We start from the raw sequence: 13,965 nt of genomic DNA, 5'->3' as shown, positions 1-13,965 counted from the left end.
AGCCAAAGTAGGAGGGACATTTAAGTACTGCACACCAATATGTTTCATGGTGCGAGAAGAAATCTTAAATACCTGGCATAAGTTGTATTCAAGGCTGATATCAGTTTGACATTGAGTAGTGCTGTAACTGATCAGGACAGGTAATAAAGAAAAAGCATTAGCTCACCAGGATGAACCTATTAAAAGTTGTACATCTTCTCAATAGGACGCCCTTCCCTCATGCACCCAAAAAACACAAAAGCTAGACAGATACAAAAAAAGAGCAGAGGTTTTAAGTGGTGGACAAAATCAAATTGATTCCTTTGACAGAATCCTTTATACACAATGGAGGACCTCAACAAATTGCCCCCCCAAAAAAATCTAGTGTAGGGTGTCAAATGTTAAAGTTATCCTGAAGCAATTTACTCCCAGTGGTCTGTGCCAAACGATGATGGAGTGCACATACATGATGACTGATGCCGTGACACCTGCAGGTTGCAGAAACCTTTAAATACTTGCTTCTTCTTCGCCCTTGTGTTAAAGTCTAAAGGGACTAAGAAAATAAAGTGAGTCCCTAATCAGATTATGTACATCTCTGGATCATGTGTTGAATCTATAATTTTACATATTAGCAATTACGGTTGTGCAGCATACAAAAGTTATAAATCAAAATACTTTAAAAAAGATAACCAGGATAAACAAACAAATATAATAGTATCAAAAATGTATTACATTTAAAACAAGGTGGTCACATATGGGTTAAAAACATATCATATTACTAGTACTTGATTTATGGTATACATCACAGGAAAACTAAAAGTCGACTCAGCGTTTTGGTGGGATGAATCTCCTTCACCTTCTTCAAGACAGACTTTTCTAAGTGGTAAGAGACAATGTATTATTTTCACTTTGAACCCAAGATGGTTCATTAGTTAACAAAAGATTTAACATCAATAAATATATTTAAAAAAACATCACTATTACTATACATCATACTGCATTCTATAAAACAGTTGCACCAACATTCTATTGCACATACTCCAACATGGTGTAGGACACTATCTGATGTATTGTTTTGCCATTACACCAATTCCAACAGTATCAAAAACACATGATCCACAAGGATGTAAGGTGTCGTCTAAGGTCAACACCTACCTAGAAAAATGTATTTAGCGTTCTGATTTGCTGGAAGAACGAATGGGGATATATCCTACGTGGTGTATTAATTGATAAAAGAGACCTAAAATGAGGTAAAAAATGGTAACAGATAGGGTTTCTAAAAAGAAAAAAGAACGATGTAAAACTAATAAACCTCATTGCATAGCTTGTTATTAAGAGTCATTTAATAAGGGTTATGTTCGTTGGAGCCACCGGTGATGAATCCCTCGGGATGAGTATTAAAACATGAGTACCTATGCGAACAGAGTTCCCAAGTTAAATTCCTATTGTGGTATATGCTTCCACAAAATATCCATCTTATTGAATGGAGCTTACCATATCTAAACTGATATATCCAAAGGCGACCAGATGTGCCGTGACTCAGAATTTCGATTTTTTGGGACGGTTTCTGAATTTTTTTATTGTTTTTAATAATTGACAGTGATGTACTACATTGAGGGAAACATAAAAGTTTACTTTTCAAGCTTTTCGGCTTCAAGCATATTTAATATCAAATGGCTGCTTTTTTAGATACTCCTGATATTTACCTGATATGGTTGCTGTGAGAATAATGCATCAGAATTTTTTTTTTTTTAAATCTGTAATAATGAAACAAAAAACAATATTTTAATAATGCGTCTCAGCGTTTAGTCCTAATTTAACTAATGTCGAGTTAGAGTTTTGAGGTAAGGTTTATGATAAAAAAAAGGTAACTAAAGGAATGCAACCTGTTCTACATATCAGTTGCTTTTACCGTGATTAACTATCAATTGTTTAATATACACAACGGTATATTGCATTTTTCAGGAGACCAATGTCAATATTAACGGCACACCCTGTTAATCCTTTCTTAAAATGCATACAGAACGGACTAAGTTGGGGCTCGGAAAAAATGAAAACTTAAAAGCCGTCCTCTTATAGTGAAACAAAAGGTAGCCATAACAAAACGTAGACAGCTTCCGCAAGAGAGAAGAGCAGTAGGGTGTAGATTACAGCACCTTAACCGAAGACAAAGCGGTCCTTACAACAAATAAAGGAAGCCTGCATATTTCTTTAGCCAGCGGACACTCATTAGAGTCAAATTTCTGCATGAGAGAGAACCCAAAAGAGAACCTCTATTTCGTGAATTAAAGCTACAAAATGCATTTTTGGCAGAAGACCTAGCGATAGATTCTATCTCAAAAGAGAACCTCTATTTCATCAATAATAGCTACAGAATGCATTTGGGGCAGAAGACCTAGTGATAGATGCTATCTCAGCTTTAACTTGTAAAAATACTTTGGCCTCCCTGCTCGCAACGAACAACTTCCGGGTCAGGATACATGGCAATGCTGACCCGGATGGTTCTTTAAATACACTTTAGCTTACCATGTGATGCGTGTTGGAACTAGATATTTAAAATGTATTCTACAACCTCTGCCTTGTTTAAGGCAAGTTGTAATACATGGTATTTAATGTTCAATCTACCCTACTTCTTAGCTGTGAAGATGAGAAATAATAAGATAGAAGTTATTTCTATAAATGTGGCGGCCATATGGAAAAGAGAAATTAGCGAACATACTGGAACAACCAAAGTTAGCTGTTCCAATCATAATCGATAGTCACATAATAATTAACGTTTAAATATGTTATTATAACAATCTTCATTTAACACGGAATGTACTAAATTCTGCCACGGACTATTTAATTATCAAGCCATCGCTAACATCTTTGTATATCTAATACCCTATCAATGTTGGGGTTTCTAATTCGACATTCAGATTGATGCATGCAGAACCTCTCAAACCCGGTGTATCGTTTAAAACGAACGATTATCCAAGATGCTTGTTTATCAGTCTGCTAGTGATTACAAAAATATAAACAAAATATCAACAAATACAGAGCACAAAATTCAAAACACTATGTTAACATAGTGGCACGCATCAAAAAGATCAGGTGCACTGTGGTAACAGTAAATCTATTTCACTCTACACAGTATTACACACACAATATTAATAAGAACAGACACTTCTAACTAAAAGTACTTATTACAACAGGCTCAACCAGTTTCATTCACAACAGATATAATAAAACCATAAAGAAGGCATGTTGTAGATATTGAGTATAAAATAAACACTTCTAACATGGTTAAAATGTCCTCTAAAAACCTAACACCCAAAAACATATTTATGTGCACTACCCTAGTAGAGTTTACGTTCTGGGCAGTGGTATTATTAATAGACAATAGGCGCTTATGGTGAGTACACCTGGTATCTGTGGGGTTCAAATTGGTTACGGTGCTAAAGGGTTGGAGAGAACCACCAGCCTCCCTGAGTGATTGTGGCAAACGCAACACAAAGTCAAAATTGAGAATACCCAAGCACACGCAAAGATTTGGTTTACAAGATTATTATGTAGATTCAGCATGTAACACAATAAAGCAGTTCTTTGTTTCTTTCTTGTGTATTTCTTCAATTTAATATTCCCGTTTTCACAGTAGTTCCACAGTCTTCACAGTGGTTCCCAAGCCAACACGTGTTTTGTCGCCTTTAGTAATATCATACATGCGACTTGTTCACGGCTAGGTACAAATTAATATGATATTCCACATTAGTCCAATGTTATTGTAGATGTTGCAAACATTTGTTAACATAAGCAAACAAATGTGCTCCCAGGGTAGGTGACAACGTATTGGGCTCTCAACATGTTGTGGTATCACACGGCTAGGCTATGGTGTACATATTTGCACCGTGAAATAAGGTGAGTTGTAGCCTTATCATATAAGATGGTGAGTATCCGAACGTACAGAAATTTATCGCGTGGGCGGTGTACGTGAAACTAATTGATTATGTGGTGAAAATACGTTCTATGTGACGTTTTCCATATATTTCATACGGTATGTATAGTCTCTAAACACCGGGCTAATAGTGCAGACAGAAGTGAGCTAATCAAAGCATAGACTAGCTAGGGGTGTCTATTGATTAATATGCTATATAGGAGAAGAAGGTATAATTAAGTCACTGACCTGAACACTGTCTTGTAAATAAATTCTGAAAATGTACAAGAACAGCAAAGAAAAAGGATACGTGGCTGTAAATATCTATGTCTCAGAATACGAGTGTGAGGTAAAGACACCTCAGAACAGTTATTGGATGTCAAAAGACTTCGTACGTACATCAAGTGTGACGGTAATTCCAAATCACATAGTCATGCGACGTGGGGGGCAGGCCCTCGTAAGGTTGCACTTCAAATTAAAAGCGGTATTCGGTACTTATTTGTACGATCCCCATCTAGTTCAGAAAAAGATAAAGGGTGTATCTGTTTCAATATGAGTTTGTCTATTATGACTGAGATGAATATAGTCCCTTAATCAGGAGAAAGTCTGCCACAGATATAGATGTGCTCAGAGAGCTTAAAGTTATTTCCTTTACCTCTGGGTTAGTGAGAGCGTCTCTAAAAAGTGCAGCTACCTCCTCGCGTCTGGCTCCGAATTCGAGTTGCCGGCAAACGTAACGAGGCGTGGTTATCTACGTCTCACGATATCACATGACCGGAAATCGGTCCTACGAACATATCTGCGAGGTCCCAAACCAAGGCGCCATATATAAGAGGATTATATATAGTATTTGCAATACAGTCAAAGACCCCAATTTAAAACGAGTTAGTCTAGTGTACTGTTTGCATAAAGCAAAGCACTATGTATGCAATCCCTGATCTCCCGGTGAAAATATACATCGCGTAGTAAGTCATACGGCAGTAATGGATATATTCGATCTAAATTTCCTGCTAATACAGGGATTGGTTATGTAAACATGACAAACATAAATTGGAGATTGTAGCCGTATTTATATAGCCACCATCAAAAACAGTTTCGGGCAGTGACTTGAGTAGAGTGGCAGCCATGTTAGATAGGGGTGTGATCAATGGGATATAAAGGAAGGAAAACTTTATTAGAAGCCTATTGCGAACAGATAATCGGAAGTATTAAAATCTAATATTACTCGCTATGAAACCGACACTACGGTACGTTAGGTGGGTCTGTGTACGTCATATATTAGTGACGTGCCGGATATGTACCGCCATACAAGTGCTTATTTATTAATAAGGCAGAAAGGCCCCTGAGAGATAATGAGAGCACAGCCTGTAGATTTGCTGAATGGACCTCATGTTAATCATAAAATATAGGGAATGCACCTCTCGGTCTATGTATACTCCGACTCAGAATTTTGAATATTATCGTCAGTGAAAGATAGAGACTACACATACCGGTCTATGTGTAATTTAGTATAGACTTTTCGAAAATAGTTGTCAGTGACTAAAGTGCATAAGTGAGTGACATCTAAAAACATAATAGCAACATAATATTAAGGAAGGAGATTCTGTTCAATACATACTTTCAAAAAATCCTAGTTACTTAGTCATTATATGATCAAATAAAGATAATATATCAGTATGGTTACATATAAAGCCTTACTTTCATTTGCCAAGGAAATAATGCATCGCATCATCAACATTTATCCCAATGTCAGTCGTTCGTAGTTTCAGAATCCAGGATGCTTCGTTTCTGCGAAGCGTGAGTTCCCTATTTCCCCCTCTGGGGTTTCTCATGGTCTGCTCTATACCACAGAATATAAAGTCTTTATGTATACCCTGCGAATGGCATTCCAGGAGATGTGTTGCAATTGGATATCTCTGATCGCCCTGTTTTACCGCCCTCATGTGTTCCCCATATTTTTTGTTGCATCTGCACTCAATAATGTATACTACAAAATTCGTTGGGGGCCAGACATGACACTAGTTACACTAGATGTTACAGCCCTATATACGAGTATCAGAAGAGAATGTGGATTAAAAGCGATTAAGAAAATTCTGAGCACAAGATCTGCTAGGACATGGGAACACACAGAGATGCTAATTACCATGATAGAACTTATCCTTGACAACAATGTTTTTCTTTTCAAGGATAAATGGTATCGCCAAAAACAGGGAGTTGCTATGGGCTCCAGATTCTCTCCTTTGTACGCCAACCTTTTCATGGGATGGCTTGAGGAGGAGTGGATCTGGGGCCTTCATGGATCTGAATGGACAGAGTTCATTCTCTTTTGGGGCAGATATATCGATGACTGCCTGATGATCTGGACAGGAGATGACGAAAAACTTATGAAATTTGTTGAACACCTCAACAACAATACTTGGAACATCAGATTTACACACGAGCATAGCAAGGTTAGAGTAACATTTCTTGACACAGAGCTGTACATAGAAAACAACCAGATACACAGCGGACTGTATCGTAAAGATACAGCGTGCAATGCAATACTACATGCATCCAGCGCACACCCCAGGCACCAGATCAATGCCATCCCTTATGGGGAGTTTGTCAGAGCCAGACGCAATTGCAGTCTAGACTCTGACTTCACGAAATGTACCGAAGAAATGACCAAACGCTTCAAGTCTAGAGGTTACAACACACATATTCTAAAGAAAGCTGAATCTAGGATCAGTAGGATGAAAAGAGAAACGACTTTAAGAGACACTATTAGCAGAAAGAAAAATGACAACAAAGTCAGATTCATTACGAATTTCAACAATCTTTCTAATGTGTTAGTCAAAAGCCTGAATAGACACTGGCATATCCTGAAAAAAGATGAGACCATGACGGGGGTGATTGACCACAAACCGGAGATCACCTATAGAAAAGGGACTTGTCTCAGAAGTCTCCTTAGCCCTAGCTATCCCACACCCACTACCAACAAAAATTGGCTATCAACACACATGGTGGGCTTCCACAGATGTGTTCACTGCTCAGCCTGCAAATGGGCGGACAGCAAGAAATTGGATTTCATGGGTCCTAACAAAAGATGCTACAAAATCAATACGAATTTCAACTGCAACACTAATTTTGTAGTATACATTATTGAGTGCAGATCCAACAAAAAATATGTGGGAAGCACGATTCGTCCCTTACGTGTCAGAATAGGGGAACACATGAGGGCGGTAAAACAGGGCGATCAGAGATATCCAATTGCAACACATATCCTGGAATGCCATTCTCAGGGTATACATAAGGACTTTATATTCTATGGTATAGAGCAGACCATGAGGAACCCCAGAGGGGGAAATAGAGAACTCACGCTTCGCAGAAACGAAGCATCCTGGATTCTGAAACTACGAACGACTGACATTGGGATAAATGTTGATGATGAGATGAATTATTTCCTTGGCAAATGAAAGTAAGGCTTTATATGTAACCATACTGATATATTATCTTTTTTTGATCATATAATGACTAAGTAACTAGGATTTTTCAAAAGTATGTATTGAACAGAATCTCCTTCCTTAATAATATGTTGCTATTATTGTTAAATGGTAGCGGCAGTTTCAATCGATAACCTTTCAAGTATTTGCCCGGCGGTAATCGCCTCTCATACCAATCGATAATTTACCAATGAAAGAGGCAGGCGCCGGAGACTGGAAGGCAGGAAACACATTTTTATTCCGTCGGAGCAGAACACATCAGATCAGACAGCAAGGTATCATCATGAGGTGCTCTAACTGCATCTCTGAGACCTGGTCTCTTATACACAGGTTTATTGCTTTATTACACATAGTACATTCTTGAGATTCCCTTGATGCATGAGAGAACATCCCCTGAAGCCCCGGCTCAGATCCGATCCCACACATAGCTACAGTAGAAGTTCCCGCCTTACCCGCAGTAGGAGATGGCTATTGCGCAGCAGGGTATTCCGCCAATTCCCGGGGGTGTGTGTGACCGGTCGGGTCTCAGGGGGTAGGGGCTTTGATCTACTGTAATCCCTTTGATGTGGGGTGTTTCCCTTACAGTAGGGGCAATAAACTGCATCCGCAGGGCTAGGTGATGGCCTGGGACCAGTTCGGACAATGGGGCGCAGAGGAAGGGGGTTGTCAAAGGAGAGGCATGACCATGTATGGGATGTCGGTCGGATGTGGTTCCGTAGCAGGGTCGCGTAGAAGGAGAGGGTTTATGGCCCATGTATGAGAGAGCGGGGGCGGCCGGCGCACGGGGGATGCTCGCAGCGCCAGGGGAAAGCGCTGGCGATCGAGAATGAGCGGGGAGAGAGTGGGGTGCCTAAAATGGCGGCCGTGCATTCGCTGTGCGTGGCGCTGGGGAGAGGCAAGATGGCGCAGATAATGTTCAGTTTGCAAGCTAAATTTCCACAGTCCTCCCTTTTAACATATCTCGCCAGCTTGCCTAGTTCGGATCTATCCCCATAATACTCCGAACTTCCACCTCATACAGAGCTTTCATTCGCTCTGTTTCAAAGTCCAAAGTCTTAGGGCAGATGCAGTTCATAAAAAGCGAACATAAAGGTGGCAGACACTGAATCCCCAAGCAACATCCACATAGTATCACAATTGGTATGAGGATAAATGAAAACAGCCTCCATCCCCAACTTTTAATAGTGTCCCAAAACCAACTCCCCAGTGACCATTCTCCTTGCTCTTGATGGACCTCTGCGGACAGTCTGTGGAGGTGTTCAATTGCTTTGTAGACTGAGGGTGAGTTATCCGGTACGTAGGTACAACAGCTGGACCCAATGATGCGGCATGCTCCTCCACGATCAGCCAGAACCACATCTAGAACGAGGCGGTTCTGAAGGGCCACTAAGCGGACGGCCTGGAGCTCGGTGGTGTTGTTGGCGAGGGCGCCAGCCGTAATGTTCATCGCCGTTTCGACTGCCTGGGTTAAGTGGCGGATGGCACGGCTGTTTGCCATTGGACCCCAGAGAGGAACGAGGCCTTTCACTGCGTCCATGACCTGTGCTCCGGCGGAGTCGGCTTGCACAATGTCTTTGGCCCGCTTCTGTCGGTGATGGTTTGCTGGAGCCACATATGTCGGAGGAAGGACAAAGGCGATGTAGCAGGTGCCTCCCCAACCTTTCGGAAGCCAGGTGTAGGCCTTAGTACCACAGACGAAGTACATATTCGGGGAGGCAACAAAGGAGGGTGGGTCAACTGAGTCCAATGTTCGGGTGATGAGGCAGGAGCTGTGGCCCACCAGCTGTGCCCCCAGGCCTTCGAGGCACACAAATCCAGTGATGTTGATGACGGACAGGGCCACTGTTAGGGTGGCGGCCGTCCGTTTCCGGAGGTAAGAGAAGGTGGGTCTGGCTGGGTTGTTGAACACTTGCATTTCAACTCGTTCTTTGGCAGGGATGTCCATGTGAAAGGAAGTGTTCGATCTCAGAGGGCAGAAGAGGGCAGAAGTTCTTCCAGTTTTGTTCAGCCAGAACCCATGGTAGAAGTGTGACATGGTTCTGCCGGAAGTGGCATTGTCCTTGTAGCTTTCTTGCAGGAGGATTAGCCAGGCGAGGCAGGAACCATGGACAGAAAAAGGTGAAGGGATGAAAGGGATAGAGTGTCCAGTGGCATGTGGTAGTAATCCACAGATCCAGCAATTAGTGGCGTTGGCAGCAAGATTGTGTTGGTGGAGCAACTGCACAAAGGAGTTATTCCAGAACTCCTTACGCCTTTCTCGGAGTTGGGGTGAAAGTGAGATCAGATGGTGTTCTTTTGCGGTGGTAGGTTGAACGGTGGTCAGCAATATCTTATGAGCGGGTGTGCCCTCCTCCATGATCCAGAAGGTGACCACGAGAAGAAGGCAAAAGAGAAGGGTAATGAAAAGTGCAATAGTCTTTAAGCTGTGCATTCGGTCAGTCTTTGGGTTTTTGTAGTGGATCTTCGGACGTCCGGTTGCTTCCATCATCTTCATGTCGGGCGCTTCCATCACCTTCAAGAGACTCGGTAGCGGGCAGGACCACAGACTTCGCTTAGTTTCTCTCCTGGTGGCCTTTGAGGTGACTAGGCTACCGCTCTGAAATTTCCACTTAGCCTGTGGTCTGCTTAGCCGAAGTTCTCTCCTTTCGTCGCAAGTTATACCCTTCCTTGGATGGCACGGTGGGATCAGGATATCTTACTAACTCGAGTGTCTCTGTATCTGGGCAGCGGCTCAGGGATGGTCGGTCTTTGTCCAGAAGTTCTTCTTGGGCGGTGATGTTGTCCGTGGTTGTCAGGGTCGGTGATACCTTCTTGCAGTGGTGTGCATGCAGCCAATTGCGTTTCCCCTCCACTCGAAGAGCTGTTCGGGTGGTGATCAGGACTTGCAGGGGGCCCGTCCACCGGGGCTCCAGACTCTTGGTGCGCTGGAAGTTACGCACTAAGACGAAGTCACCGGGTTGGATGTCGTGTCTGGGGCCCCTGGAAACATTGGGAATGGCGTGCAGCACCTGCTGATGGATGACAGACAACGTTTTAGTTAGGTTATACAAATAGTCAGACATGAGGACGTCCGGGACGTCGTGGATGGATGTTGGCTTTGGAGCAGCCCAAAGGTTCATGGGCCGCCCGAAAACGACCTCGTAGGGGGTTAAGTGGTGTTTAGTGGGGGTGGAACGCATTGATAGCAATGCTAGCGGGAGAGCGTCTGGCCATCTCAGTCCTGTGGTGGCGACTATTTTTGCTATCTTAAGCTTCAAGGTGGCGTTGTGTCGTTCAACCAAGCCTGCAGATTGGGGATGGAAGACCGCATGGAATTTCTGTTTTACACCCAACCCCTTTAAGATGAGTTGGATAACTTCGGCTACGAAGTGAGGGCCGTTGTCGCTCCACAAAATTCGACAAAGGCCGTATCGGGGGAAGAATTCCTTCAGTAGTACTTTTGCGGTAGTCATGGCGGTGTTGTCGTGGGTTGGATAGGCTTCCACCCACTTGCTGAAGGCACACACAACGACAAGTACGTATTTCAAACCTTTGCACCTTTCTAACTGGACATAGTCCATTTGTAGGACTTCAAAAGGGTGATTGGGGACCCCGAACCCTCCCCGGGGTACAGCAGTTCCTTTCCCAGGGTTGTGTTGGAGGCATACTAGGCATTGTTGGACCAGACGTTTGGCTGAGTCTGGGATCTTGTCGTTGTGCCAGACTTTGGAGATGAGTTCGATCATGGGGGCAGACCCTATGTGTGCGGGGGAGTGTGCCATGGTCAGCATGGGGATCAAGTATGAGTCTGGTAGCAACCATTTGTTCGAGTCTTTAGTCCGCCAGCAACCATCATCGTCCTTCAATCCCACCCGTGCCCATTCGGTTAACTCGTGTGGTGTACTGGCTAATTGGATGTCCCTAATCGTTTCCCTAGCATCCTTCCATTTCTCAGCTTGTGACGTGGTCACGTACATACGGGTCGTGGACCTATTCTCGGCTGTGGTTCGGGCAGTAATGTCAGCTAGTGCATTTCCCTGTCCTATAATGTCTGTCACCTTCTTGTGTGCTTGGCATTTGATCACAGCCAGCCGTGTGGGGAGGAGGACCGCTTCGGTCAGGGCAGAGACTAGATCTCCATGCAGGATGGGTGTGCCATGAGAAGTCAAGAATCCCCTCTCTTTCCATAAGAGCCCAAAGTGGTGAACTACCCCGAAGGCGTACTGACTGTCTGTGTAGATGTTTGCGGTTGTTCCTGCTGCCAGGATGCAGGCTCGTGTGAGAGCAATTAGTTCCGCCGCCTGTGCGGATCGCTGTGTGATGCGGGCTGTCTCAACAACTGTTCGGGCTGTGGTGACTGCATAGGCAGCTGAGGTGGTGCCATCGGGGAGCTTGATGCATGACCCATCCACCCACAATTCTCCGTCAGGGTCCGGGAAGGCAGTATCTCGGAGGTCGACCCTACTCTTGGTCTGTTCGTCGGTGAGGGTCACACAGTCGTGTATAGGGGACGCATTGGGATCAGTGTCAGGGAGAGGTAGTAGAGTAGCTGGATTCAGAGTGGTGCATCGTTTCAATGTGATGTGGGGTGCAAGCAGAGTCAGTTCGTAACCGGTCAGTCGTGCGCTAGTCAGGTGTTGAGTCTTGGTTTGGTTCAGGAGGGTGTCAACCGCATGGGGTACCAATACTGTGAGGGGGTTTGAGAGTACCATCCCCTCGCTTTGCCGGATAGAGATAGCCGCGGCGGCTACTGCTCGAAGGCATGCGGGCAAAGCTCTGGCTACAGGGTCAAGAGTGGCAGAGAAGTAGGCACAAGGGCGTTGTTTAGGGCCTATGGACTGGGTTAGGACAGACAACGCACATCCCTCCCTTTCGTGGGTGTAGAGGGAGAAAGGTTTAGTGTAGTCTGGGGTTCCTAGGACTGGGGCCGAACAGAGGGCGTCTCGTAATTCTTTGAAGGAGGATTGACATTCGGGTGTCCAGGGGAGGGGGAAGGGGACATCTTTAGCCAACAGGGAAAGCAGAGGTTTTACGATAAGACTGAAGTTTGGCAACCATTGTCGACAAAAGGAGGTGAGGCCTACTAGGGACCGCACTTGCTTCTGAGTTTTGGGAACAGGGGTTTCTAGGATGGTCTGAATTCGGTCAGGGGTAAGCTTCCTCCCGTCTTTGGATAGTAGGTGGCCTAGATACATCACTTGGGGCTGGCAGAATTGCAATTTCTTTCTGGAGACCTTGTGACCGTTCTCCGCAAGGAAGCGGAGGAGGTGAATGGTGGCTGTGACGGCAAGTGGAGCGGTGTCGGCCGCCAAAAGAATGTCATCGACGTACTGTATCAACACCACTCCATCGGGTAGTTGGACTGCATCTAGCTGCCTCTTGAGGGCTTGGCTATAAATACTGGGACTCTCAGTGTAGCCTTGGGGTGCCCTGCAGAATCTGTACGAACGGGCTTTTAAAGTGAAGCCGAACAGGTAGCGGCTGTCTGGGTGGATGGGGATGGAAAAGAATGCGTTTTTGAGATCAATAACAGTAAAGGTGGTGGCAGTGGATGGAATCAGGGTGAGGATGGTGGTGATGTCTGAGACCACGGGGTACTGGGGTATGACCACTTTGTTAACCTCTCGCAAATCAACAATGAAACGGTAGGCTTTCTCATCTCCCTCGCCTTGCTTCTTTACAATGGGTAGGATAGGGCTGTTACAAACATTACTGACTACTTCTTCTACCACTCCTGCCTCGACTAAGGACTCGATGATTTCCACCAATGCCTTCTCGCCTTCGGGTGATATCCGATACTGTGGAAGCTTTGGGAGCACTGCGTCCGGTCGGACGGTTATGTGTACCGGGTCGATCACCATGCGCCCTACATCTGAGTCGGTTTTAGCCCATAGGTGTGAAGGTAATGTGTCGAGTAGGGACATGTCAGCATCGGTCATAGAGAGCATACGCCGCGTGTGACAGGGTCTGGACAGATCAGGGTTATCGTGTAGGATGACTCGAACTCCGTCTGGGGAGCATCTGATGGTAGCTCGAAAATGTTTTAGCAAATCAAGTCCCATAATAGCATCGGGGGTGTTGGAGGAGAGCAAAAAGGTCGTGTCAGTGGTGTTATCTTCTAAGTCAAAGGAGATTGGTGCTGATAAGGGGTTAGTGGAGGGCGTTCCATCGAAGCCTATTGAGGTTACATGTGAGCCAGACAAGGGTGCCCTAGGGATCAGTCGTTTGGATAACGCACTACGTGTCGCCCCAGTGTCTACCAGGAATGGAGATTTTGTGCCCAAGACCTTAGCAGTGACGTAAGGACCTTGCTGGTCAACACGGAGTTCGACTGGATCCCTCCCTTGCCCCTGGCGGTCCTATGCGAAGTCATGGGTGCTTTCGTAGTCGGACTGCTGACACTGGTTTTGTCGGGGGCGATCAAAGGTGTTTGGTCTGCCTGGCCTGTCGTTGATTGCGTCGTTCGTGTGCCCTCGTCCCTGTCCTCTATTTCTGGGGTCATATGCGGTGTTTCTGGGATCCCTATTTTTGTTAAGTTCCAGAAGGACCGGGCACTGGGATTTCCAGTGTCCGAACCCTCTACAGAACGCACATTGGTTCCCATCTAAGTCT

This window comes from Triturus cristatus, chromosome 4_1 (genome assembly GCF_964204655.1).
Source record: "Triturus cristatus chromosome 4_1, aTriCri1.1, whole genome shotgun sequence".
NCBI classification, from domain to species: Eukaryota; Metazoa; Chordata; class Amphibia; order Caudata; family Salamandridae; genus Triturus; species Triturus cristatus.
The sequence above is the reverse complement of the archived record's forward strand: the minus strand, read 5'-3'. Positions refer to the sequence as shown.